Source organism: Pan paniscus, chromosome 3 (genome assembly GCF_029289425.2).
Source record: "Pan paniscus chromosome 3, NHGRI_mPanPan1-v2.0_pri, whole genome shotgun sequence".
Classification (NCBI taxonomy): domain Eukaryota; kingdom Metazoa; phylum Chordata; class Mammalia; order Primates; family Hominidae; genus Pan; species Pan paniscus.
In genome coordinates, this window is record NC_073252.2 from 178,605,769 (window position 1) to 178,632,509 (window position 26,741).

At 37.9% G+C, this 26,741-nt stretch overlaps 1 protein-coding gene across 1 annotated transcript in view; it reads left to right on the forward strand.

Annotated features, from left to right (window-relative positions):
• TENM3 (teneurin transmembrane protein 3) overlaps positions 1–26,741 on the forward strand; it is a 2,735,422-nt gene that overhangs the window by 791,661 nt on the left and 1,917,020 nt on the right. Inside the window, exon 4 of the mRNA XM_034959455.3 lies at positions 9,261–9,315. The gene's annotated coding sequence lies outside the window, so the exon portion shown is untranslated. The remainder of the gene's footprint in view (positions 1–9,260; positions 9,316–26,741) is intronic.

A 26,741-nucleotide genomic window follows, 5' to 3' on the forward strand; every position in this document is an offset into this window, starting at 1 on the left:
GTAAAGATTTATTTGGTTTTGTTAGAAACTAGTCTCCTATCTTTCAAAGTGGCTGATCCATTTTGCATTCCACCAGCACTGAGAGTTCTTGTTGCTGCACGTGCTTCCCAGCATTTGGTGTTGTCGGTGTTCCAGATTTTGGCCATTCCAGTAGGTGTGTAGTGGTATCTTGTTGTTTTATTGTTATTGTTGTTTCAGTTTGCATTTCCCTGATAACATACGATGTTAAGCATCTTTTCATATGCTTATTTGCCATCTCTATATCTTCTTTGGTGAGTCTTTTAAGGTCTTTGGCCCATTTTTAAATCAAGTTTCTTTTGTCTTACTGTTGTGTATTACTAATTATTTGCATATTTTGGATAACTCCTGTATTAGATATATCTTTGGCAAATATCATCTCCCAGCCTGTGGCTTGTCTTTTTATTCTCTTGACAGTGTCTTCTGGAGAGCCTACATTTTTACCTTTAGTGAAATGCAGTTTACCAATTCTTTCAATCCTAGATTTTGCCTTTGTTATTTATCTAAAAAGTCATCACCAAACCTAAGGTCATCTAGATTTTCTCCTATGTTATTTTCTATAGTTTTTCATTTTACACTGAGGTCTGAATTCCATTTTTAGTCAGTTTTTGTGAAGAATGTGAGGTCTATTTCTAGATACTTTTTTTTTTTTTGCATGTGGATGTTCAGTTGTTACAGCACCATTTATTTAAAAGACTATTTTCGCTCCATTGTATTGCCTTTGCTTCTTTGTCAAAGATCAGTTGAATATATTTCTGTGGATCTATTTCTAGGATCTCTGTTCTGTTCCATTTATCTATTTGTCTACTACTTCACCAATACCACACTGTCTTGATTACTGTAGCTTTATAGTAAGTCTTAAAGGAAGGTAGTGTTAGTGCTCCAACTTTGTTCCTCTCTTTTAATATTATGTTAAACTTTTAATTTTTAATGACCAATCTCTACATTTATTTCATTAGAGAAAGGCAGCTTTTATAGTACTATGAAACATATATTCCAAAGTTCATATTGCTTTCCATTGAAGTATAATTTTCTTGAATTTGAATAGTCAACATTAGATATACATTCTCATTGTTCATATTGTAAAAATCCATATAATTTCCTACTTTGACATCTATTAAAATAAAAAACATTAAAAAGCAAACATCTACCTAAAAAAAATTGAACTACCCTATGATCTAGAGATCTCACTACTGAGTATATATCCAAAAGAAATGTAACAGTACTTAAAGAGATATCTGCATTCTCATGTTTATTGCAACATTCAAAATAGCCAAGAAATGGAATCAACTTGTGTCTATCAACAGATGAGTGGATAAAGAAAATGTGGTGTATATACACAGTGGAATACTATTCAGCTATAAAAAGCATGGCGTCCTGTCATTTTCAACAATATAGATGAACCTTGAAGACATTATATTAAGTGAAATACACCAGATGCAGAAACTCAAATATCACACAATCTCACTTATATGTGGAAACTAAAAAGTTAATCTCTTGGAAGTAGAGAATAGAAGAGTGGTTACCAGAGCCCGGGGAGGGCAACAGAGGGGGTAATGAGGAGAGATTGGTCAACAGGTAAAAAGTTACAATTAGATGGGAGGAACAATTTCTGATGTCCTATTGAACACTAGGGTGACTAGTTAACAACAATGCACTGAATATTTTAAAATACCTAGGGGAGAGGATTTTTAATGTTCTTACTACAAAGAAATGATACATGTTTTAGTTGATGTTTATCCTGATTTGACCATTACACAAAGTATACATGTATACAGGTGTTGACCCTAATTTGGTCACTGTACAATGTATACATGTATAGAAACATCACATTGTACCCCATAAGTATGTGCAATTGTGTCAATTAAAAAATATACTTATAAAATTATATTAATGTAAAAGTGACCCTTCTTTTATAGAGATTAAAAATAATTTTTTTTTGAGAAGTTTCGCTCTTGTTGCCCAGGCTGGAGCGCAATGGCACTGTCTTGGGTCACTGCTACCTCTGCCTCCTGGGTTCAAGCAATTCTCCTGCCTCAGCCTTCTGAGTAGCTGGAATTATAGGTGCCCAGAACCATGCCTGGCTAATTTTTTGTATTTTTAGTAGAGACGGGGTTTCACTATGTTGACCAGGCTGGCCTCAAACTCCTGACCTTCACGTCATTCACCTTGCTCAGCTTCCCAAGTGCTGGGATTACCATCCCTGGCCATTAAAAAATAACTTTAGTGACCAAATGTAATTATTCCTTATTGATTCCAATGAATCAGTAAAAACTTTATGCCATTTTCAGGACTTAATTTTTAAAACATTTTTAAAATGATTATTTTAATTTTAACTTTATGGAGAAGTAGAGGAAAAATATACTTATTTATACCTTAAATGGGGATACTGATTTCTGTCTTGTGTGTAGGAAATATTATAGATTTCTTGTTTTGTGTATTTCAAATGTTGTTATAATACCAAATTTGAAATAATAATAAACATGGTTGATTATCTTCAGATGCACTACAAGTAGCTCTACCTTTAATGTAACGTATTTTTCAAACTTCAAAACTAATTAATGTGTATCCAATTAAAACAATCTAAAGGTAAAAGTATCCTTTATTTAAAACAAACGAACTTGCTAGTGTTTTCTTGGTGTCTTTGCACTTCTTTGTGGCTTGACACTTGCCCATAAGACTTACGATGAAAATTTAAAGAGAACTGGGCATCTCACCCAGATTTGCATCCAAGTTCCTCAAGGTTGAATATGGCTACTCTCAGATGACCCCTCTTAAATTATAAGACTATTGTGACAAATATTGTTTGATCATGCTTTGGATACCATTTATAAAATATATGTAATATGAACCTCTGAGTTTGTAAATTCAGGATTCTCCTTAAATACTAATTACCATTTTCCAATGCTTATTTAGAGTTGAAATGTGTTACCTAAGAATTGATATTGTACAAAAAACAGCAATCAGAAAAGTAACAAGATAAAACATAAAGACATTTATTAGACCTGAACAATTCTTTTTTTTTTTTTTTTTTTTTTTTTTTTTTTTTTTTGAGACAGAGTCTCGCTCTGTCGCCCAGGCTGGAGTGCAGTGGTGCGATCTCGGCTCACTGCAAGCTCCGCCTCCCGGGTTCACACCATTCTCCTGCCTCAGCCTCCCGAGTAGCTGGGGCTACAGGCGCCCGACACCATGCCCGGCTAATTTTTTTGTATTTTTAGTAGAGACGGGGTTTCACCATGTTAGCCAGGATGGTCTCGATCTCCTGACCTCGTGATCTACCAGCCTCGGCCTCCCAAAGTGCTGGGATTACAGGCATGAGCCACCACGCACAGCCTACAAATTTTTATAGAAGAAAAAAAACCTATTCTATTGTTAAATATATTGGATAGATTTGATCCCTACACTCTCAGTTGAGGTAACTGCATTCTGTTCATGCCCGCTTTCTGTGTGTGTTGGATAAGGAGCACACCCTGTTTATTTTTTGTGTTTTAGCAGCTGAGCACAGGGGAGGCATTTGATGAATGTAGGAATTAGGAAAGAAGGTAAGAAGAAAGAGTGGAAGAGCCAAGAAAAGGAGTAAAGAGAACATGATGTTAGCTAAACAAGAAATATCACTTTTTTTCTTTTGAGATGAAGGCTCACTCTGTCACCCAGGCTGGAGTGCAGTGGCGAGATCTCAGCTCACCACAACCTCCGCCTCCCGATTCTCCTTCCTCAGCCTCCCGAGTAGCTGGGATTACAGGCATGCGCCACCACTCCCAGCTAATTTTTGTATTTTTAGCAGAACAGGGTTTCTCCATGTTGGTCAGGCTGGTCTCGTACTTCTGGCCTCAGGTGATCCGCCACCTTTGCCTCCCAAAATGCTGGGATTATGGGCATAAACCACCACGCCCGGCCAATACCACACATTCTTATCGAAATGCTATTATTTTACATGTACTCTTTTCAGCAGGAGAGAGGCCCTATTCTCTGAGATTTCTTATTAATGATGCTAAGGCCAAAACGATGTAGTTTGGGATTAGGAGAAGGAACTGATAAAATGAAAAAATAGATTACATGTCCCCAAAACAAGCAGGAAATATTATTAGTGTGAAAGATTTGTAAGAATTCAACTAAAGAAACCCAGAAAGGGATGATAAAATAACTTAGTAGGTTATGGAAAATGTTAAAAGGATGATAAATGACAGCCTAGGATAACAAAGTAATATGTTAATGGGGAAAAAATGTTGAGAAGTGATTCTGAACTAAAGGAGCACGGAGCACTTGAAGCTATGGATTCTCTGCGGTAGCTAGCAGCTATGTCTCTCATCTGGCGAGGCCTTTCTTTGTGGCTTGCCCTTTCAAAGTGCCACCTAGGCACCCCACTGCAAAACAGAGTGGTGGCACTGGGGTTCCCCTTTTTCCATCTACTGGGGAGAGTCAATGGATTACCTCTTCTGAGCATCTCATATCATGCCCTTCCCATAGCCTAAGGCCACCACTCCTTACAGATGTATTTTGCTCTCTTTGTCCTATGATCCACATTAACTGAACTGTAGGAAAATATGGCTTGTGTTCTCTCCTCCTCCTTGAGAGTTACCAAAACCAGGGCATTCCAACCACAACACTATTGGCATTTCGGACTGGATCATGTTTTGGGCATGGAGGGTAAGGCTGTCTTGTGTATTATAGAATCTTTGGCAGCCTCTCTGGCCCCTGTCCACTGGATGTGATTAGTACACCCCTGGTGTTGATGCTGAAAAATGTGACCAGACACTGCCAAAGTTTCCCTGGGGTAAAAATTACCCCTGGTTGAGAACAACTGTCCTAGATAAAGATTATGCTTATTTTCTCTCTTCATCCAATACCATGCTTTGATTTATTTTACAATGTATTTGCTGGGCTTGCCCTGATTCATTCTCTCACTTGAACCACAGGAAAGAATTCCAGGGTAGTTTAGTTCTTCACTGTGGAACCAACCAGTCCCAAAGGGGGTTGAACAAATTACTTTGGCCTCATCAGCATAAAAATATTTCATAGGATTTTTAACTGTCATTGCACACCACAGAAAAGGATTAATAATCCAATAGTTAAACACAGAACATGTCAAAATGTAATGACGTAGTAGTAAAAATATAGTTGAAAATTATAGAAGATATGTTGTTTTTCACTGAAATCATATGGGAAAATATTGGTTAAAAACATGAAGAATTTTTTTTTGGCTTTGTTCTATCAACCACATAGTTATTTCCAGCAAACCTTGCCTTTGAAAATGACTATACAAAGAACATTGTCAAAATCTGGAAGTTTTTTTCTGTTTCCCATAATGGGATATTGTAGAAAATGAACATTAGGGATTACATTCCTAATCCACTCCCCAGTCAATGGTGCAACATGGGACTGCGTAATGTACGCACTTTCATGCAGTCTATTTTAAGCACCCAAGTTTGATGATAAAGAAGTTAATGTGGTTTCCAGTAGTGCCTAACATACCCTCAGGGAGTAGCTCACGCTGGGAGAACCTGGCTCATTATGGATTATTTTGTAGCATCAGTCATGCTATGAGATGACAAGGCTTTATAAGACAAATATTGTGGATCAATCTTCAGAGGCTAGCACTACATGCAGCCAAAAATCCTCATTGGCAGAACAAAACTGAAAGCCCTTAATGAATTCTGTTACCGTGGCAGCATACTGTCAAATTATGCACTAATAGCAAAAGAGCTAGAAAACCACACCAAGAAACCAGCATGCCTTTTGGCAAGCCAGAAATCAGGATCTGGTGCTGAACTTCCAAACATTCTAAAGAAGAGAATTAACATTAGAGTAAGCCAAAATCTTGTGCATACTCTCCAGGTATTTGGGTGTGAATCCTAGAGTAGCTATTTGAATGTTTTTTTTCTTTTTTCGTTTCTTTTTTTCTTCCAAATGTAATTAGATGTTAGTGGATTTAACAATAAAAGACATGCCAAAAGGATAATGACTGTCCTTGGGACCAGAGTCATATTTTAAGGAAAAGAGTTCTACTTTAAGCATCAATTCCCATGCTATATTAACCTCTGTAGTTTATGAAAATTATTCCAGGATGTGGAAGAATTTTAAGGCAATTCACATACAGGAAGGGTGACCAGATGTCCTCGATTTTTTAGGAACAAGCCTGTATTTTAAAATTTTTTCCATTGGAATATAACCGTATTAAAATCATTCTCAAACTGAATCATGTTGTAAATCACCTAACATATCACAAAATCAGGTTTAAATATCTACACACACACACACACAAAGCATCTGGAAGAATGAAGATATACAAGTTGTCTGTAAAGTTTCATTTATCTATAGTATGTTTCTCTTAAGCATCTGTTTCAGGGTTGTGTTTCCCAACCAGTTTCCTAAAGTTTTGGAATACACTTTGCAAATTTTGCCTAAAACCCAGCTCTTTCCTTTATTTTTCCTCAAGTTCTCTACATTGCTTCTTCTCTTGTATTTCCCCTTTTATTCCCCAGCAAACTTACAGCTTCTCATATTTCTTCTCCCTGTGTTTTGAAATGAAAAAGTATGGAAATGCAGAAGTGGATTTCAGACTTTGCTCCCTGAAAACCTCAAGGTTTCATCAAGGTGGCTTCTGAAACCACAGGTTGGGAGGGAATATGTAGAGAGGAAAGGGCAGGGCCCTAGGGCCTCCATTCCAACTTCCATGACAGCGATTTTCAAATAATACATCATTTAATGAAATATTTTTATAACTTCAAATAGCTCAACAATAATAGCTCAACACAATGTTATCAAGTAGAGTGTGCCTCTGTAGGGTATTTGACCAAAGGAAAAGCAGTCCTTTAGTGAAAAATAGAAGTATAGAGAATGTTGAAGAACTTCACTGTAGGGGGTGTTTTATTTCATGATTACTCTTCCTTTAACCACCCTGAGTACAATCTAAATCTAAAAATCAGGAACTACCTATTTCCTCCCATTTAATAGTAGCTTCTACTCTCCGAATACCTCTAGCAAGATGGAACACCTTATACTGCCTTAACAGCAGCAAAGCACGGGTGGTACTAGAGTATTTCCATGGAGTAGGAAGATATTTTTAATTACAAAAATACTAAAGATGTAATTATATAGTGAAGCTAAGAATCTAAAATTTATCTGAAATGATATCTCTAGTGTCCCAAAGAAAGACTATATATCTCAGGAATTTCTATAGCTAGAAATAGTTTTTATGGAGAGAAATAAGGTGTCTTTTAAGATATTTTAACTTGATATAGCTTCATTTTCACTTAAAAGTTATACTTTTTATGTATTAGATAAAAATTTAATTATAAAATTAAAAAATATTATAACAATAGATTTTAAAGAGTTGTCCTACATTAATAAAAATGAAGTTTGGGACTCATAGGAAATGTTGTCAAAATGCTAACATTTTGGTAAAGAGCAGAAGTCAATGATTATTAATTTTTATTCAAGTCCTTTAAGTTTAATCTCAAAATAATGACCATTTAATAGCTTTTTGAATAAGAGGCTTCATGATAAAGAAACCAACTAAGTTACTATTTACCTTGGGATCTCTTTCTTGAGCAAATAACTCTTAAACTCTAAAATTTGGTATTGTTTTGCCTGTAACATGAAAGACTACTTCTTAAATTTATTATAGAAATTTTAAAACATTTTATTTTCTTTTAAAAATATTGATTTCTTCGAATCCAAGTTGCGTGATTTAAAAATTAGCATAGTAGATAAATGTATAAAATATTTTAGGTTACACTACATCAGCAGATTTTTGTTGTTGTTGAGACAGAGTCTCACTTTGTTGCTTAGGCTGGAGTGCAGTGGCATGGTCTTGGCTCTTTGCCACCAAGGTTCAAACCATTATCATTGCTCAGCCTCCAGAGTAGCTGGGATTACAACTGCACACAACCATGTCCGGCTAATTCTTGTGTTTTTAGTAGAGACAGGATTTCGCCTCCTGGCCTCAAGTGATCTTTGTGCCACTGAAAGTGTTGCAGTTATAGGCGTTAGTCACTGCGTCCTGCCAATGCTGTCAGATTTTGATTACCGTACCCCACCCCCAAAAAAAGAAGACTGTTAAACAAAATAACATGGTTCCAATTCTGAATTAAATACTTCCTTTTCTATTGTATAAAGTAGAATATATTTTGGCCTGATGTACCTTTTAAAACTGTTTGAAACAGATTACTGGAAAAAGATTTCAATCGCTGCCTTGTGCTCTTAACATTAGCTGGGAGAGGAACAGAAATTAAAATGAATAGAGATAAAATGAAAATGCACAATTACGATGAAATAATATTTGTCCAAATCAAGTCTTAATATAATTAGAGCATGTTTTAGATATTTTCATACAAATAAATACATCTCTTAAGAGTAAACATTTGTTTTATTAAAGCATAGTTTCAGATGATTTTATTTGTGATTTTAGATGTCTAAAGCAAGCCATGTTGTTGCTTTCTGCATTTGGTACATTACAACCATAAAAAGTCAAATTAGCATTTAGGAAATAATTCAAGAAAAAGATTCCTCAATAATATTTGCCCCATTGAGCTGGGTAATTCTTGTAAATTGGTCTTTTGGCCTGAGTGATTTAGATAATTACTTAAGTTCTCTATTTCAGGTTGAATATTCAGATACTACTCAACATCAAACACATGACAAATGATTTATTTTTTCTTCAGAAAATTGATCAAATATTGAGTGAAATAATGTACTTGACCTGTATATTGCAGCATATATTTTCTAATTCTTCAAAAACAGTAAAAATAGTGTCTCTAATTTGATTAGATCTAATTAGATTTTGATTAGTTATTTTTTTTCTCTTGCTTATTTTCAAGTTTGATGAATTAAGAAAGATTTGTTGAAGCAAAGACAATTTTGGATAAACATTAAATCATAAATCTCTAATGAGAATGAAACTAAAACTTCTTTATCCCCTCAATATAAACCAATGATCAGGTTATTTATAAACATTATTGGGGAAAAATGCATTCTTTTTTCCAAATAAGATATTTTTGTTTTTCTGTAATTTAAATTTTCTTCTTTTTCTCAGTAGTATTTAGTATTTTTAATTTCTGATGTACATTGAGAAATAATTTTCACTGCCTTTTATAGTTTTTAATTTATGAAAATAAACTAAAACCACAATAATACAGTTTTAATACTTATTTATGAACATAAAAGAATCTTATTAGCTATTGTAATTTAGACTTTTTTGTATTTTAAATTAACCTATTCATGTTTTTGTGACTTTTTAACAGGCAGTAACTTCAAGGTGTTGTGGTGGATGCAGATTTTTGCTGCAAGGAAATAACAGTAAGTGTTTCTATATATGCAATAACTTTTTAAAAACTACAACCTCTCAATATTTGGAAATTCACTATTGCTTAAATGCATGAAAAAACTTAATATGATTACTTAAATTTTATAATTTTGATAAAATTTATTTACTGTAGTGGTATTTCTCATAGAATTCTAATAGATTAAAAGAAGGTCATTTTAATAATGAAGAAATAGAAACCCATGGTCAATACTTTCCATTTTGTTCATTTTATGTGAGTTTTGCTATGTAAATTTCACTTGTACATTTACATGGATTTTCTCTTTGAATAGCTGACTTACACAGATTCCCAGTTTTCTGTGGGGAACTATTTGATAACTGATTTTCAAATTTTGGATTGGAAACACTTATTTTGCATAACAGCTTCTTTAATTTGAGCCACTCGAATCTTTAATATTTCTGCATGTTAAATAGTTTTCATGCAAATACAAGGCAATAACTCATATTAATTTCACGAAAAGTGAGAAAGGGGCTTCTGTCTCCCAATTAAACTGATGTGATAAAGTGAGGTGGAACAGCTTCTCGGTTTCTCTAAAATGTAATTTTCATAATCGTTTAAATTTATGTTTATTTCAAATGTAAAACATGGGTAACTTTTGTTTTACCTGCCATCTGAGGTTATCTTTGTCACTTCCTTTTCATTAATGTAATTACTTGGGAATTATCTCTATTCCAAATTGAATAGGGAAATATGCTGCAGGCTCTTTGCTCATTTAGGAATTAAAGCAATTTAAGATATGAGGTTTCAAATGGAAAATCTCTTTGAAAGGAGAAGATGTGATTCGTTTGCACAGGTATCTGTTTCACTGAAATTTTTAGAGAGAAAAAAATGTGTTCAACATACTGAATTCTTGATCTTTAAAATAGTTCAGATTTCTGTTATCTTGTCTACTTGGATTGCTGGTGAGTGTTCAGTCTGGCTCTGCCCTGGCTTCTGTTCCCTACTAATACCATTTCCTGACTGGCTTCTTGATTCAACAATTAAACTCTGGTAATATTCGTGCCCAGTGATCTGTACCTTTACATGGCATCCTGGGCCATTACAATATCTTTCATGATTACAATAAATTAAATTTTGTTTTTTGTAGAATAGATAACGATGATTATGCTTACAAAATACCTACATGGCTCATTCAGAGATGTGCTGTATTACAAAAGAAATGACTTTCTATTTTGGGGATTATAACTTTGCTATTTGATTAATATAGCTGGAAATAAGGGTTTTGGTAATAAAGTATTTTAATTTTTAGAGAGAATTAGCTATATAAGAGCCTAAACAGAATATAAAATTATTGGCAAAATAAATAACTCAAACTACTTCTCTTACTGTGGGCAGGGAAGATAAGAAAGGGCAGAGAAAATACCCTCATAAACAAGAAGTATGAAGAAATTCATCTCTTTTGTTTAAGGCTTAATTGCCTTTTAATTGTCTCATCTCCTCATTCCATTTCTTTTATTATTATTATTATAATACCTTAAGCCCTGGGATACATGTACAGAACGTGCAGGTTTGTTACACAGGTATACATGTGCCATGGTGGTTTGCTGCACTCATCAACCCATCATCTACATTAGGTATTTCTCCTAATGCTATCCTTCCCATTGCCCCCCAACCCCCAACAGCCCCAGTGTGTGATGTTTCCCTCCCTGTGCCCATATGTTCTCGTTATTCAACTCCCACTTATGAGTGAGAACATGTGGTGTTTGGTTTTATGTTCCTGTGTTAGTTTGCTGACAATGATGGTTTCCAGCTTCATCCATGTCCCTACAAAGGACATGAATGAACTCATTGTTTTTCATGGCTGCATAGTATTCCATGGTGTATATGTGCCACATTTTCTTTATTCAGTCTAACATTGATGGACGTTTGAGTTGGTTTCAAGTATTTGCTATTGTGAACAGTGCTGTAATAAACATACATGTGCATGTGTCTTCATAGTAGAATGATTTATAATCCTTTGGGTATATAGCCAGTAATGGGATTGCTGGGTCAAATGGTATTTCTAGTTCTAGATCCTTGAGGAATTGCCATACTGTCTTCCACAATGGTTGAACTAATTTACACTCCCACCAACAGTGTAAAAGCATTCCTATTTCTCCACATACTCTCTAGCATCTGTTGTTTCCTGACTTTTTAATGATCGCCATTCTAAGTGGAGTATGATGATATCTCATTGTGGTTTTGATTTGCATTTCTCTAATGATCAGTGACAATGAGCTTTTTTAAATATGTTTGTTGGCCGCATAAATGTCTTCTTTTGAAAAGTGTCTGTTCATATCCTTCACCCACTTTTTGATGGGGTTGTTTTATTCTTGTAAATTTGTTTAAGTTCCTTGTAGATTCTCGATATTAGCCCTTTGTCCAGATGGATAGATTGCAAAAATTATCTCCCATTCTGTAGGTTGCCTGTTCACTCTGATGATAGTTTCTTTTGCCGTGCAGAAGCTCTTTAGTTTAATTAGATCCCATTTGTCAATTTTGGCTTTTGTTGCAATTGCATTTGTGTTCTAGTCATGAATCTTTGCCCATGCTTATGTCCTGAATGGTATTGCCTAGGTTTTCTTCTAGGGTTTTTATGATTTTAGGTCTTAGGTTTAAATCTTTAATCCATCTTGAGTGAACTTTTGCATAAGGTGTAAGGAAGGGGTCTAGTTTCACTTTCTTGCATATATCTAGCCAGTTTTCCCAACATCATTTATTAAATAGGGAATACTTTCCCCATTGCTTGTTTTTGTCAGGTTTGTCAAGGATCAGATTGTTGTAGATGTGTGGTGTTATTTCTGCGGCCTTTGTTTTGTTCCATTGGTCTATCTGTTTTGGTACCAGTACCATGCTGTTTTGGTTACTGTAGCCTTATAGTATAATTTGAAGTCAGGTAGTGTGAAGCCTCCAGCTTTGTTCTTTTTGCTTAGGATTGTCTTGGCTATACAAGCTGTTTTTTGGTTCCACGTGAAATTTAAAGTAGTTTTTTCTAATTCTGTAAAGAAAGTTAATGGTAGCTTGATGGGAATAGCATTGAGTCTGCAAATTACTTTGGGCAGTATGGTCATTTTCACAATATTGATTCTTCCTATTCATGAGCATGGAATGTTTTTCTATTTGTGTTCTGTCTTATTTCCTTGAGCAGTGGTTTGTAGTTCTCTTTGAAGAGTTACTTCACATTGCTTGTAACTTGTATTCGTAGGTATTTTATTCTCTTTGTAGCAATTGTGAATGGGAGTTTGCTCATGATTTGGCTCTCTATTATTGGTGTACAGGAACGCTTGTGATTTTTGCATATTGATTTTGTATTCTGAGACTTTGCTGAAGTTGCTTATCAGCTTAAGGAGTGACTGGGCTGAGATGATGGTGTTTTCTAAATATACAATCATGTCATCTGAAGAGATAACTTGACTTCCTCTTTGAATATTCTTTATTTCTTTCTCTTGCCTGATTCCCCTGGCCAGAACTTCAAATACAATGTTGGATAGGAGTGGTGAGAGTGGGCATCCTTGTCTTGTGCCAGATTTTAAAGGAAATGCTTCCAGCGTTTGCCCATTCAGTATCATATTGGCTGTGGGTTTGTCATAAATAGCTCTTATTATTTTGAGATATGTTCCATCAGTACCTAGTTTATTGAGTGTTTTTAGCATGAAGGGGTGTTGAATTTTATTGAAGGCCTTTTCTGCATCTATTGAGATAATCATCTGGTTTTTGTCATTGGTTCTGTTTATGTGATGGATTATGTTTATTGATTTGCATATGTTTAACCAGCCTTGCATCCCAGGAATGAGGCCAACTTGATCGTGGTGGATAAACTTTTTGACGTGCTGCTGGATTCGGTTTGCCAGTATTTTATTGAGGACTTTTGCATCGATGTTCATCAGGGATATTGGCCTGAAATTTTCTTTTTTTGTTGTGTCTCTGCCAGGTTTTGGAATCAGGATGATGCTGGCCTCATAAAATTAGTTAGGGAGGAGTCACTGTTTTTCTATTGTTTAGAATAGTTTTAGAAGGAATGGTACCAGCTCCTCCTTGTACCTCTGGTAGAATCTGGCTGTGAATCCATCTGGTCCTGGGCATTTTTGGCTGGTAGGCTATTAATTACTGCCTCAATTTCAGAACTTGTTACTGGTCTATTGAGGGATTCGGCTTCTTCCTGGTTTAGCCTTAGGAGGGTGTATGTGTCCAGAAATTTATCCATTTCTTCTAGATTTTCTAGTTTATTTGTGTAGAGGGGTTTATAGTATTCTCTGATGTTAGTTTGTATTTCTGTGGGAATAGTGGTGATCTCCCCTTTATCATTTTTTATTGTGTCTATTTGATTCTTCTCTCTTATTAGTCTGGCTAGCAGTCTATCTATTTTGTTAATCTTTTCAAAAAAACAGCTCCTGGATTCATTGACTATTTGAAGGGTTTTTCGTGTCTCTGTCTCCTTCAGTTCTGCTCTGATCTTAATTATTTGTCTTCTACTTTTTGAATTTGTTTGCTTTTGCTTCTCTAGTTCTTTTAATTGTGATGTTAGGGTGTTGAATTTTTATCTTTCCTGCTTTCTCCTGTGGGCATTTAGTGCTATAAATTTCCCTCTAAACACTGCTTTCGCTGTGTCCCAGAGATTCTGGTACGTTGTGTCTTTGTTCTCATTGGTTTCAAGGAACTTTGTCATTTCTGCCTTAATTTCATTACTTACCCAGTAGTCATTCAGGAGCAGGTTGTTCAGTTTCCATACAATTGTGCAGTTTTGAGTGAGTTTCTTAATCTTGAGTTCTAATTTGATTGCACTGTGGTGTGAGAGACTGTTATGATTTCCATTCTTATGCATTTGCTGAGCAGTGTTTTACTTCCAATTATGTGGGTCAATTTTAGAATAAGTGTGATGAGGTGCTGAAAAGAATGTATATTCTGTTGATTTCAGGTGCAGAGTTCTGTAGATGTCTATTAGGTCTGCTTGGTCCAGAGCTCTGTTCAAGTCTTGAATATCCTTGTTAATTTTCTGTCTCGTTGATCTGTCTAATATTGACAGTGGGGTGTTAAAGTCTCTCACTATTATTGTGTGGGAGTCTAAGTCTGTTTGTAGGTCTCTAAGAACTTGCTTTATGAATCTGGGTGCTCCTGTATTGGGTGCATATATATAGGATAGTTAGCTCTTCTTGTTGCATTGATCCCTTTATTATTATGTAGTGCCCTTCTTTGTCGTTTTTGATCTTTGTTGGTTTAAAGTCTGTTTTATCATAGACTAGGATTGCAACTTCTGTTTTTTTTTTTTTTTTTTTTTTTTTTCTTTCCATTTGCTTGGTAAATATTCCCCCTTGCCTTTATTTTGAGTCTATGTGTGTCTTTGCATGTGAGATGGGTCTCCTGAATACAGCACACCGATCCTTTGGAGGAGAAGGGGCATTCTGGTTGTTGGAATTTTCAGCCTTTTTGTGCTGATTTTTCCTCATCTTCATGGATTTATCTACTTTTGGTCTTTGCTATTGGTGACCTTTGGATGGAGTTTTTGCATGGTCATCCTTTTTGTTGACGTTGATGCTATTGCTTTCTGTTCGTTAGTTTTCCTTCTAACAGTCAGGCCCCTCTTCTGCAGGTCTGCTGGAGTTTGCTGGGGGGCCACTCCAGACCCTCTTTGCCTGGGTATCACCAGCAGAGGCTGCAGAACAGCAAAGATTGCTGCCTGCTCCTTCTTCTGGAAGCTTCGTCCCAGAGGGACACCCACCAGATGCCAGCTCGAGCTCTCCTGTAAAAGGTGTCTGTCGACCCCTGCTGGGAGGTGTCTCCCCATCAGGAGGTGCAGGGGTCAGGGACCCACTTGAAGAGGCTGTCTGTCCCTTAGCAGAGCTCAAGCACTGTGCAGGAGATCTCCTGAGCTCTTCATAGCCAGCAGGCAGGAATGTTTAAGTCTGCTGAATCTGGGCCCACAGCCAACCCTTCCCCCAGGTACTCTGTCCCAGGGAGATGGGACTTTTATCTCTCAGCCATTGACTGGGGTTGCTGCCTTTCTTTCTGAGATTCCCTGCCCAGAGAAGAGGAATCTAGAGAGACAGTCTGGCTACAGCGGCTTTGTAGTACTGTGGTTGGCTCCGCCCAGTCTGAACTTCCAGGGGCTTTGTTTACACTGTGAGGGTTAAAGACCACCTACCCAAGCCTCAGTAATGAGGACGCCCCTCCCCACCACCAAACCCGAGCGTCCCAGGGCGACTTCAGACTGCTGTGCTGCCAGCGAGAATTTCAAGCCAGTGGATCTTAGCTTGCTGGGCTCCATGAGGGTGAGATCTGCTGAGCTAAACCACTTGGCTCCCTGGCTTCAGCCCCCTTTCCAGGGGAGTGAATGCTTCTGTCTCACTAGAGTTCCAGGTGCCACTGGAGTATGAAAAAAACACTCCTGCAGCTAGCGTGGTGTCTGCGCAAACGTCCGCCCAGCTTTGTGCTTGAAACCCAGGGCCCTGGTGGTGTAGGCACCAGAGGGAATCTCCTGGGATGCAGGTTGTGAAGACCACGGAAAAAGTGTAGTATCTGGGCCAGAGTGCACTGTTCCTCATGGCACAGTCCCTCACGGCTTCCCTTGCCTAGGGGAGGCAGTTCCCCAACCCCTGCACTTCCCAGAGGAGGCAACACCCCACCCTGCTTCTGCTTGCCCTCCGTGGGCTGCACCCACTGTCTAACCAGTCCCAGTGAGATGAGTCAGGTAACTCAGTTGGAAATGCAGAAATCACCTGCCTTCTGCTTTGGTCTTGCTGGGAGCTGCAGACCAGAGCTGTTCCTATTTGGCCATCTTGCCTGGGAACCCTCTCCTCATTCACAGAAATTCACTGCTGTAGAACTAAGTGCCGATCACCAGCAAGGATGCGTATTTTATAACATTGTAACTGGTTTAGTTCATTCTTCCAAGAAAATGTTTCTGGCATGTTTATATCTTCACATCATGTTTACATGCTTTCCAGGAACAATCGAATATAAATACATGTATGTATTTGCATATACACATGTGCACATACACGTATATATAAGCAAAATCATGTTGTTTTAGGACCCCCAAATAGGACGCTTTGAATACACAAAGAATTTTATTTATCTCTGTAGTATTCTAATTTTCTTTTTATGTCTAAATCCTCTGTCTCAGTTTGTTTTAATTATGTCATTTACTCATGGATTTAACAACTCTTGGGTGGGTAGGTACATGGTCTCATGCACCAGAAATGTAGGAGGGAATATTAGGTTCCTGTTCCCTAGTTGCCCGCAGGCTGCTGGTGGGAACATAAACATTTAACAATTTCAGTTCATTGTGGTAGAAGTCTGAATATAGTGAGTAGGAAGTAGAGAGGTGGGAAACCATGTCATCCTTGAGGGCTAAAGCAACATTTTCTGGAGAAGGCATTTCTTGAACCACAGAAGATGTATATAACTGAAATAATGGTGGTGGCGGCGGCGGCGGTGGTGGTGGTAGTGGTAGTGCTGTTTGTGTTTGTGTCAAAGTGGAGACAAGGAGTGAAGGGTGAGGACTGGGAGGAAGAGGCTGTAGCAATATGGCTATATAGAAAAGGAAGGCTATGTATCTAGTACGTAGCAAGATCAAGATTACAGGAAAGCATTACATGCTCAAGGAGCATAGAATAAATGTTGCAGAGCGGCAGGAAATGAGAGAATTAGAGCAGAAAATTACCTGTGCTGAGGAGTTCGCATTTTATTTAATTTTTTCTCCAGAAAACAAAAGGCAGTCCTAGTGGATTTTACAACAGTTAGGAACATTGAAATTGCATTCAGGAAATACCAACTGAGCAGCAGTTTTGAAGAAGGATCAAGGAAGGTGGCGAGGAAGCAGCAGAAATGGAGATAGGAAAGCCAGTTAGGAAACTGTAGTAGTTGTTCCAAGAAATAAGTGATGATGGACTGATCAAAGGGAGTGATGTGGGGGTAGAGTAGAAAGATGAGAAAAACTCTAGCTTTGAACTGTGTAGACTGGGATATTTATTTCATTTATCTGTCCTGTTTGAAGTAGCAAACCTACAGTTCAATTACTGATTGGGAATCCACTGAAAATGGGAATGGGTTGAGGGAGAAGAGGGGCTAATTTTAAACTTAATAATTGCAAGAGCAGAAAGATATATTAATAATTGAATTTAGGGTCCTGAACGCTTTCTCTCGTTCCCTAGAGGTACTAGGAGTGATTGTGAAGCCCGGTTTAGAACCCAGGCAGAACCAGCTGGCTATCATGACTATGACCATTTGTCCCATCTCCCATATACTGTCCCACATGGTCATCACTAGCCTCATGTGACTATTAAAATTAATTTAAATTAAACAAATTTGCAAAGTCTTTACTTGCACTTGTCACATTTCAAATTCTCAAATGTCACATCTCAAATTCTCAATAGGCTACCTGATCGGTTGGCACGGATGTCACGACAGATCAGACCAGACAACACAATTCTAGATTGTTAGAGCACTCATGAAAGAATACCGTTTTGAATCACAAAATTAAACACACAGCTAAGTATATTTTTACATATATATCTTTCTAACACTTTTAGAAGTAGAGAAACTTAATGATCATATTTTCATTCCAGAGTCGGGTCTGGTAAATAACACCTGAATCTTAAATGAGAAAAATTTAACTCCTTGAGTTCATAATTCAAATATTTTTCTTTTTCCTCAGTATGAGGCATAACTAAAAGCTACCCTGGCTCCTATAATTGACAAAAATCCCATGTAACAAATCAAAGGGGCCTCTGTAGGACAAGACAGTTTTTTTCAAAGTATCTTATTTTCTTAATTTTTTTTCAGAATCACAATTTCTGTTTTTAAATTCACTATTAAAATTCATTGATGCCGGCTGGGCGCGGTGGCTCATGCCTGTAATCCCAGCACTTTGGGAGGCCGAGGCAGGCAGATCACGAGGTCAGGAGATCGAGACCATCCTGGCTAACACGGTGAAACCCTGTCTCTACTAAAAATACAAAAAAAGAATTAGCCATGCGTGGTGGTGGGTGCTTGTAGTCCCAGCTACTCGGGAGGCTGAGGCAGGAGAATGGCGTGAATCCAGGAGGCGGAGCTTGCAGTGAGCCGAGATGGCGCCACTGCACTCCAGCCTGGGTGACAGAGCGAGACTCCGTCTCAAAAAAAAAAAAAAAAAAAACCTCATTGATGCCAGCTCTCAGCAAAAGATAACATTTGAAATGACAGAATCTTATTACAGTGCAATTTCTAGTGCTCAGTGTGTAAAATATTGTTCACCACCCCTGACCCCTTAAAATATATGAGGCCACGGAAATCTAAAATGTCAATCTTTAATAACAGAGGTGCCAAATGATGGAATCTTTTATTTCTAAGGCAAATATACTTTGATCTTATAGGGAAAAATAAAGCTGCTTGCTATTTTAATTGCACACAACCTGAGTTCATTAAATGTTGTCTGTAGGTTAAGGGATGTTTTGCACCTGGTAGCATGCTCATTATAAACAGATTATTTGATGTTCCTTTACCCTTATTTGAAAATGAGATCTTTAGGGGGAAGATCAGCTGGAAATAATGTAATGAAGGAAGGAGTGATAGCTAGGGTTAATTGATAACTCCATTCCTAGCCTATTCTTCACAGAACCCTCTCCATGATATCGTTTACTGGCTATAAGCTTTTTGCATTTGCATATTTGTCTAACACTATACATTTTATATGTATCACATCATCTTTCAGACCAAACAATTGTACATTGTACTCTTTTTTCATTTTTATATATATTTTTTGAGACAGAGTCTCACTCTGTCGCCCAGGCCAGAGTGCACTGGTGGGATCTCGGCTCACTGCAACCTCCGCCTTCCAGGTTCAAGCGATTCTCATGCCTCAGCCTCCCAAGTAGCTAGGATTACAGGCATGTGTCACTGCGCCTGGCTAATTTTTGTAGTTTTAGTAGAGACAGGGCTTTACCATGTTGACCAGGCTGGTCTTGAACTGACCTCAAGTGATCCACCTGCCTCGGCCTCCCAAACATTGTACTCTCTCTTGTAATTGAAGAGAAGTTTACTAGTGCTTTTGTCTAATTCAATCCCAAAATTTTGAATTTTAATTCTCCTGTGTCAGAAATAGTTTCATGATTGTTCTCCTTGTTGATATATTCCTCTTCTTCCTATGCAAATTATTTTCATCATATCATTTTTTTCTTTTTTTTTCCTCAAAATCCTTCAGATGGCACATTCAACTTGCAGAATAAAGTTTTGCCCTTAGCCTAGCATGCAAAGCCCTTCTACCCTGTCCCAGTCTACAGCGATGTACACCTAGTCACTTCATAGATGCTTTACTACTGTTCTTCTAGTTATCTTCAACTTGGTAAGGACACTCACTCCTATGACTGCCTCCTCTCAGCCTTTCTTCTTTTTCTCTATTCCAAGCCCTTCAGCCTTCAAATCACGTTTTCAGGGAGCCCTAGTCTCTAATAGTCCAATTTCACCCAATATTCCTCACTTTTCATGGAGTTTATTAATTTGATACATCTAAATACTCCCTTGTGACCATTCTTGAAATGAAATTTAATTAATGATAAAGACTTATGTAAGTCTATTTGTCATGTCCCCCTTAGCTTGCTTGAGGGCAGTTGCCACGTAATAAACTTGTGAGATTGTATTGGCAAGGGTGCACTGTAAGTATTTGTTGATTGAGAATTCAAAGAACAGATAATTTAACTTGTGTGCCTGGCCAGTTCACTGATCCATACTGACCTTAGATGCAAAATAGACAGAATTAATGAAATATTGTTGTCCTTTTTATTGTGCTTAAGAATGCAGGGACAAGGGATTTTTGTCTTCGAATCTCCAAAGAGCTCTAAGATCCATAAATATTCATACTCTTTGTCGAAAGACCAGTCTGTTTCTAAACTAACATTTATATGTTCATGCAGTTACTTTTGAAAAGAATGTGGATTTGTATTTACCTGGCTATAAATATTAAATCATCTGAAGTAACTAGTTCTGTGTTAATTTAAAATGAAAATTTTATTCTGAGAGAATAAAAACAACATATTTTATTGTTTTAATCCCGTTTTTCAATAAAAAATGAGAGACTTTGCACCCAATGGAGACTTCACTTCAGTGACTTCAAAGCTAATGGCGGTACCCTTCAGAAGATCAACTTTTATGTTGAAAAATAACCACCACAAGGCAAAATATTTGTATTTGTAGGGATCCATTCCTTTGGATTAAAACAAGCAAAACAACACAAAGAGATAGATGAATCTAGATAATCAGAAAGATAGATGTCACCCTTCTTTCTCCTTTCCTGCTCTCACTATCCCAACACTCCTTCTGAATTATGCTTTGGTGCAAAAATCATTGTCCTATATGTATTTGTAAGAAATAGTTCTGTCACAGGATCCTAAAGGTATCACTTTGCCAGCTTGAAACCTCTGTGACCAGCAGCCCCTCAACTTGAGTTTTGCTCACACCCACTGGGCTCGTTTTACCTACTTGGTTCGACAGGCTGCGCTTGGCTTGTGCTACCAGCCTAGATCCTACAACTGCCAAGGATGAGCAAGGTGCGGAGTGGCAAAGGGGTGTGTGAGTGAGCAAACGTGGGGTCTAGCCACTGCCCACAGCCAGGCACTGACAGAGGTGCCAGCTCTGTATGAGGCTGCGGCTGTACCAGATGTACCACAAGTGGCCTCTGCTGTGGGCACCAGCATCTGGACAAGGAGAATGCAGTGGCACCCAAATGTCAGAGACACCAGGAACTGCAGAGCCCCAAAGAGAGTGTTACAGCATGTCACAGCCTTGGCTCAGGGAGCCCTAAGGTCTGGGCTCTCAGAAGGGGCACAGTTCTTCTCTCCTTCTTGTCACCTGCAGAGTGGCAAGGGGGTGGCGGGGGTGGGTGGGGTTGTTGCCAGGGGGTGTGGTTCAGCCCATTTGTGTTACAGCTCTTTCACTCCCAACACACTGCTCTAGCCTGGGGCTCCTGGGCTGGCCAGCCCCACCACTGCTTCCCGTTATATGGGGCAGCTGCCTGGCAATGGTGGAAGGTGGGAGGGCTATAGTGTTAAAGCATCTCTGGCTCAGGAAATCCTGCAGTCTTGGCCCCCACAAGGATCACCACTCTTCTCTCCCACAGTCCAGGAGCGTGCTACCACCCACAGCTTGGTGAGCCAGCCAGGAACATGTTACAGCTCTTTTCAGCCCTGCTGTTTAATGGGTCCTGAGTTCTTGTCCCACATCCAGGAAGAATGAGGTTACATGGACAACTGGAGGGTGAGCAAGGCAGAGAGGAGCTTTATTGAGTGACAGAACAGCTCTCAGGAGACCCTAATTGGGAAGCTACTGTTTACAGGCAGGTCATCCCAACGAGTGTCTTGAGTCTGGCTGAGTCAGGGGTTTTTATAGGCTTAGAATGGAGAAAGTGCATCCTGATTGGTCCATGGATGGCCATTGGGTGGACCTGGAAAAGCACCACCTGATTGGCTGAAAGGCATCAATGAGGTTCTCACTTCCGGTATGAACTCTACCTTGAACTGGCAGCTTGGCCCTCAGGCTTCAGGTCATGCCTGGCTCGAAGGTGGGGTTTCACTGGGGACCCGCTCTTTCCTGCCTGGGAACCTGTCTACCTCCCACCACGATCAAGATGCCGTCCATGGCACCCACCGAGGCTGTCCCTGCTGAGGAGCACCCACAGGCCTACGCAGAGCTGGCCTCAGTCCCCTGGCCTCCCTCCAATGCTCATTGGTGCCCACAGCCTAGAGGGGGCTGAGGCGGCAGGAGGCTGGTATGTCCGCACCACTGCAAGCATGCACACACCTAGCTGGGTCGTGACAGTGCCCAGGTTCGGCCACAACTTTGCTCCATGTTGGAGCAGGTGCCCAGAGTGGGGAGAGGCCAGGGAGTGGGAGCAGGCACTTCCGAACCTGCTGAAACAGGGGACTTCCCTGGTCCCCCAGTTAAGTATGCACAGGGCACAGGGATGCCCAGGTCTGAAGCTACAACTGGGCTGCTTAGGAGCATGGGCTCCCACCCCATCAACTCTGTAGGACACAGGGCTCCCACTGGGATCCCAGCCCACACCACCTCCGTGGAGCGCGCAGCCCCAGCCGCGCCTCTCACACCGTAGCTGGCATCCTTGCAACGGTTGCTCCAGACGGGCTGCCACTGCCATTAGCTCAATAAAATGGAATTCAGTATTTATTATGCAGATACTAGTTATGAAAAGAGGATTGGAGTCAGACATACCAGGCTTTAAATTTGGTCTCTGCTAATTTCTAGTCATGCAAACTTGGAAAAGTTAGGTAAGCATTTTGAGCCTCATATCACTTTCTTAGTAACAGTAATTACTTATCTTATACGGGGTTATAAAGATCAAAATAAGGTTGTATGAACCGGTTACTTAGGAACAGGTTAGTGTACAGCGTGTCCTAAATAAAATGTCCATGCAGACATAACTGCAGTTGTTGCGGACATTGTTCACCTAGGAAAAGCTATGGAAGGAGCTACTCTTGAGTCTCATTCCCAGGGTAGGGGTTCAAGTCCTGACCAGCCAGTCTAATGTTAATTTGGTTAATACCCTGTCTCCAGCAGCTTTCTGTAATTTTGTTTTCTCTTGGCTCCTATGAAAACACTGAGCCAAATTTTAACTCCCTCAAAGCAATAGTAGAAAGCTTTGGGGCATATAATTTTAGTTACTAAACCTGTCTTTTTCTTATTATTTTAAAATCCTATTTTATATATTGTTTACTTATATTTATATGTCAGATATTTATATTGTACATTTTCTAATTTTATACTTAATTTTGCTGAAAATTTTTACTGTTTTATAAGTGTCTAGGTTTTGGGTAAGAGATAAATAATTTATCTCTTACCTAGGTGTATAGAATATTGATTTTAAAAGTAGGCATTATTCTTTGTAAGTTTTATATATATATATATATATATATATATATATATATATATATAAAACAGTGAGGTTTGTGACAATTTGAGAAAACTCACAGGCAAATAACAGAAATATCAGAAAAATATCAAAAATTAAGAAATATCTTGAAACTAAGAAAAAGGTATGTTATAAATCCATAAAATATATGTAGACACTAGTCTATTTTATCATTTACTACATAAAATATACACATATCAATTATAGAAAGCTAAAATTTATCAAAACTTACGCACACAAACATAGACCATACATGATGTCATTGCAGTCAATGTAAGGCTTCTGTCAATGGTAGGCTATTAGTAGGTAAGTTTTTAAGGAGTCAAAAGCTGGATGCAAATTTCCAACTGTGCAAAGAGGTCACAGCCCCTAACAGCTGAATTATTCAAGGGTCAACCATAGCTAGAAATGTGGATTACAAAGTACCTTCTTCAATGCGATGGTCCACTGAGGGCTCATATTTATTCTTAGATTAGCTGTCTTGATATGTCCTTGTATGCTAAGAACCTATAGAATTCAAAATCTGCAAATAGATACATACAAACCTTCTGAAGTATTTTATTCGCCCAATTCAAGAAACATATTCTTCATTAAAATTTCCACACCTTTAGTCTGTTTTGTGTTCTTTTATAATGTAAATGATGAATTTATTGATAATGCCTAGCAGAGTGTGAAATTTCTATTGTGAATAATATAGTCTAAGCATAATCAAAACTGTAATAGGGAAAATGCTGTCCTTCTAGTTGCTAGGGTACTGGCTGGGAGTATAATAAGCACAGATGATAATGATATAATTTTATGCCAGTCAGCTGATAAGTGATGCCAACTTACTGTAATAATCATTTTGTAATATATTAATATAGCCATCAATAACCTAAAGCTTTGTAAAACTTTAATTTCTAGATCTAAGAAGAAAATGTGTATACTTTATATTGACCATATTTCTAGATATGAGAATAAGTCAATAATATTGATGCAATTGTATGTTTTCCTATTTTCCATTAGAATGTTTCTAACATACTGCATGAAAATTAAGGATTCATAATTTCATTATATTTTCAGTATATTTAGAAAACTTAAGTATGATTAACGAAATAAAGACCTAAGAATTCCAAACATCATTTTAAAGTCTTGATTTATTAATTTTGTTTGCCCTGTTAGAATTCTTCACAAGGCATTCTTATGTTAAATAAATTATTGGGATATTGTAATTTAAATTATAAATTTAGTTTAAAAAGAAAAACACATAAAGGCATTTGGCCAAGAATAATCTTGTTATTGTTGCTGAGAAAGTCTAATTTATTTAAGGTCACAAAATCAAAGTTTTTACGACCAGTCTCTTTTCTTTCCAGTAAGCAAATAACAATTTGACTCCTTTTTGGGGAAGGAATACTGGAGAACTTGTCTCAGTAAGTCTTTCCTATTGCTATTTTTAAAATAAAAGCTATAGCATTATCTTTGTTTTCACTAGCTCCTACATTAAAATCCATAAGTCATTGTACGTTGAGTAACAGTACTTAAAAAAAAATTCAAATCAGCATATTTCAAGTATTAGATTTTAGGCAAGAATTACTACTTTTTTTCCCCATAAGTTATTGGGGTACAGGTGGTATTTGGTTACATAAGTAAGTTCTTTAGTGGTGATTTGTGAGATTTTGGTGCACCCATCACCCGAGCAGTATACACTGCACCATATTTGTAGTCTTTTATCCCTCGGCCCCTCCCAGTCTTCCCCCCAAGTCCCCAAAGTCCATTGTATCATTCTTATGCCTTTGCATCCACATAGCTCAGCTCCCACATGTCCATGAGAACATACGATGTTTGGTTTTCTGTTCCTGAGTTACTTCACTTAGAATAATAGTCTCCAGTCTCACCCAGGTCACTGCAAATGCTGTTAGTTCATTCCTTTTTATGGTATTCCATCATATACCAGTTTTTTATCCACTCGTTGATTGAAGGGCTAAATTAGGGTTGGTTCCATGATTTTGCAATTATGAATTGTGCTTCCACAGACATGTGTGTGCAAGTATCTTTTTCAAATAATGACTTCTTTTCCTCTGGGTAGATACCCAGTAGTGGGATTGATGGATCAAATGGTAGTTCTACTTTTAGTTCTTTAAAGAACCTCCACACTGTTTTCCATAGTGGCTGTGCTAGTTTACATCCCCACCAGCAGTGAAGAATGGTTCTCTGTTTGCCGCATCCACACTAACATCTGCTGTTTTTTGATTTTTTTATTATGGCCATTCTTGCAGGAGTATGGTGGTATTGCATTGTGGTTTCAATTCACATTTCCCTGATTGTTAGTGATGTTGAGCATTTTTTCACATGTTTATTAGCCACTTGTATATCTTCTTTTGAGAATTGTTCATGCCCTTAGCACACTTTTTGATGGGGTTGTTTGTTTTCTTTCTTGCTGATTTGTTTGAGTTCGTTGTAGATTGTGGATATTAGTCCTTTGTCAAATGTATATATGGTGGAGATTTTCCCCCACTCTGTGGGTTGTCTGTTTACTCTGCTGACTGTTCTTTTGCCGTGCAAAAGCTCTTTAGTTTCATTAGGTCCCAGCTATTTATCTTTGTTTTTATTGTGTTTACCTTTGGGTTCTTGGTCATGAAATCCTTGCCTAAGCCAATGTCTAGAAGAATTTTTGTAGTTTCAGGTCTTAGGTTTAAGGCCTTGATCCAGCTTGAGTTTATTTTTTTGCATAAGGTGAGAGATGAGGATCCAGTTTCATTCCCCTACATGTGGCTAGCCAATTATCCCAGCACTATTTGTTGAAAAGGGTGCCCTTTCCCCACTTTATGTTTTTGTTTGCATTGTTGAAGATCAGTTGGCTGTAAGTATTTGGGTTTATTTCTGGGTTCTCTATTCTGTTCCATTGGCCTATGTGCCTATTTTTATACCTGTACCATGCTGTTTTGGTGATTATGGTCTTAAAGTATAGTGTGATGCCTCCAGATTTGTTATTTTTGCTTAGTCTTGCTTTGGATATGCAGGCTCTTTTTTGGTTCCGTATGAATTTTAGAATTGTTTTTTCTAAACTTGTGAAGAATGATGGTGGTATTTTGATAGGGATCGCATTGAATTTGTAGACTACTTTTGGCAGTATGGTCATTTTCAAAATATTGATTCTACCCATCCATGAGCATGGGATGGGTTTCCATTTGTTTGTATCATCCATGATTTCTTTCAGCAATGTTTTTTTAGTTTTCCTTCTAGAGGTCTTTCGACTCCTTGGTTAGGTATATTCCCAAGTATTTTATTTTTTGCAACCATTGTAAAAGGGGTGGAGTTGTCAATTTGATTCTCTGCTTGGTCGCTCTTGGTGTATAGAAGAACTACTGATTTGTGTACATTAATCTTGTATCTGGAAACTTCGCTGAATTCTTTTATCAGTTCTAGGAGCTTTATGGAGGAGTCCTTAGGGTTTTCAAGGTAAACAATCATATCATCAGCAAACAGTGACAGTCTGACTTTCTCTTTACCGATTTGCATGCCCTTTATTTCTTTCTCTTGTCTGATTG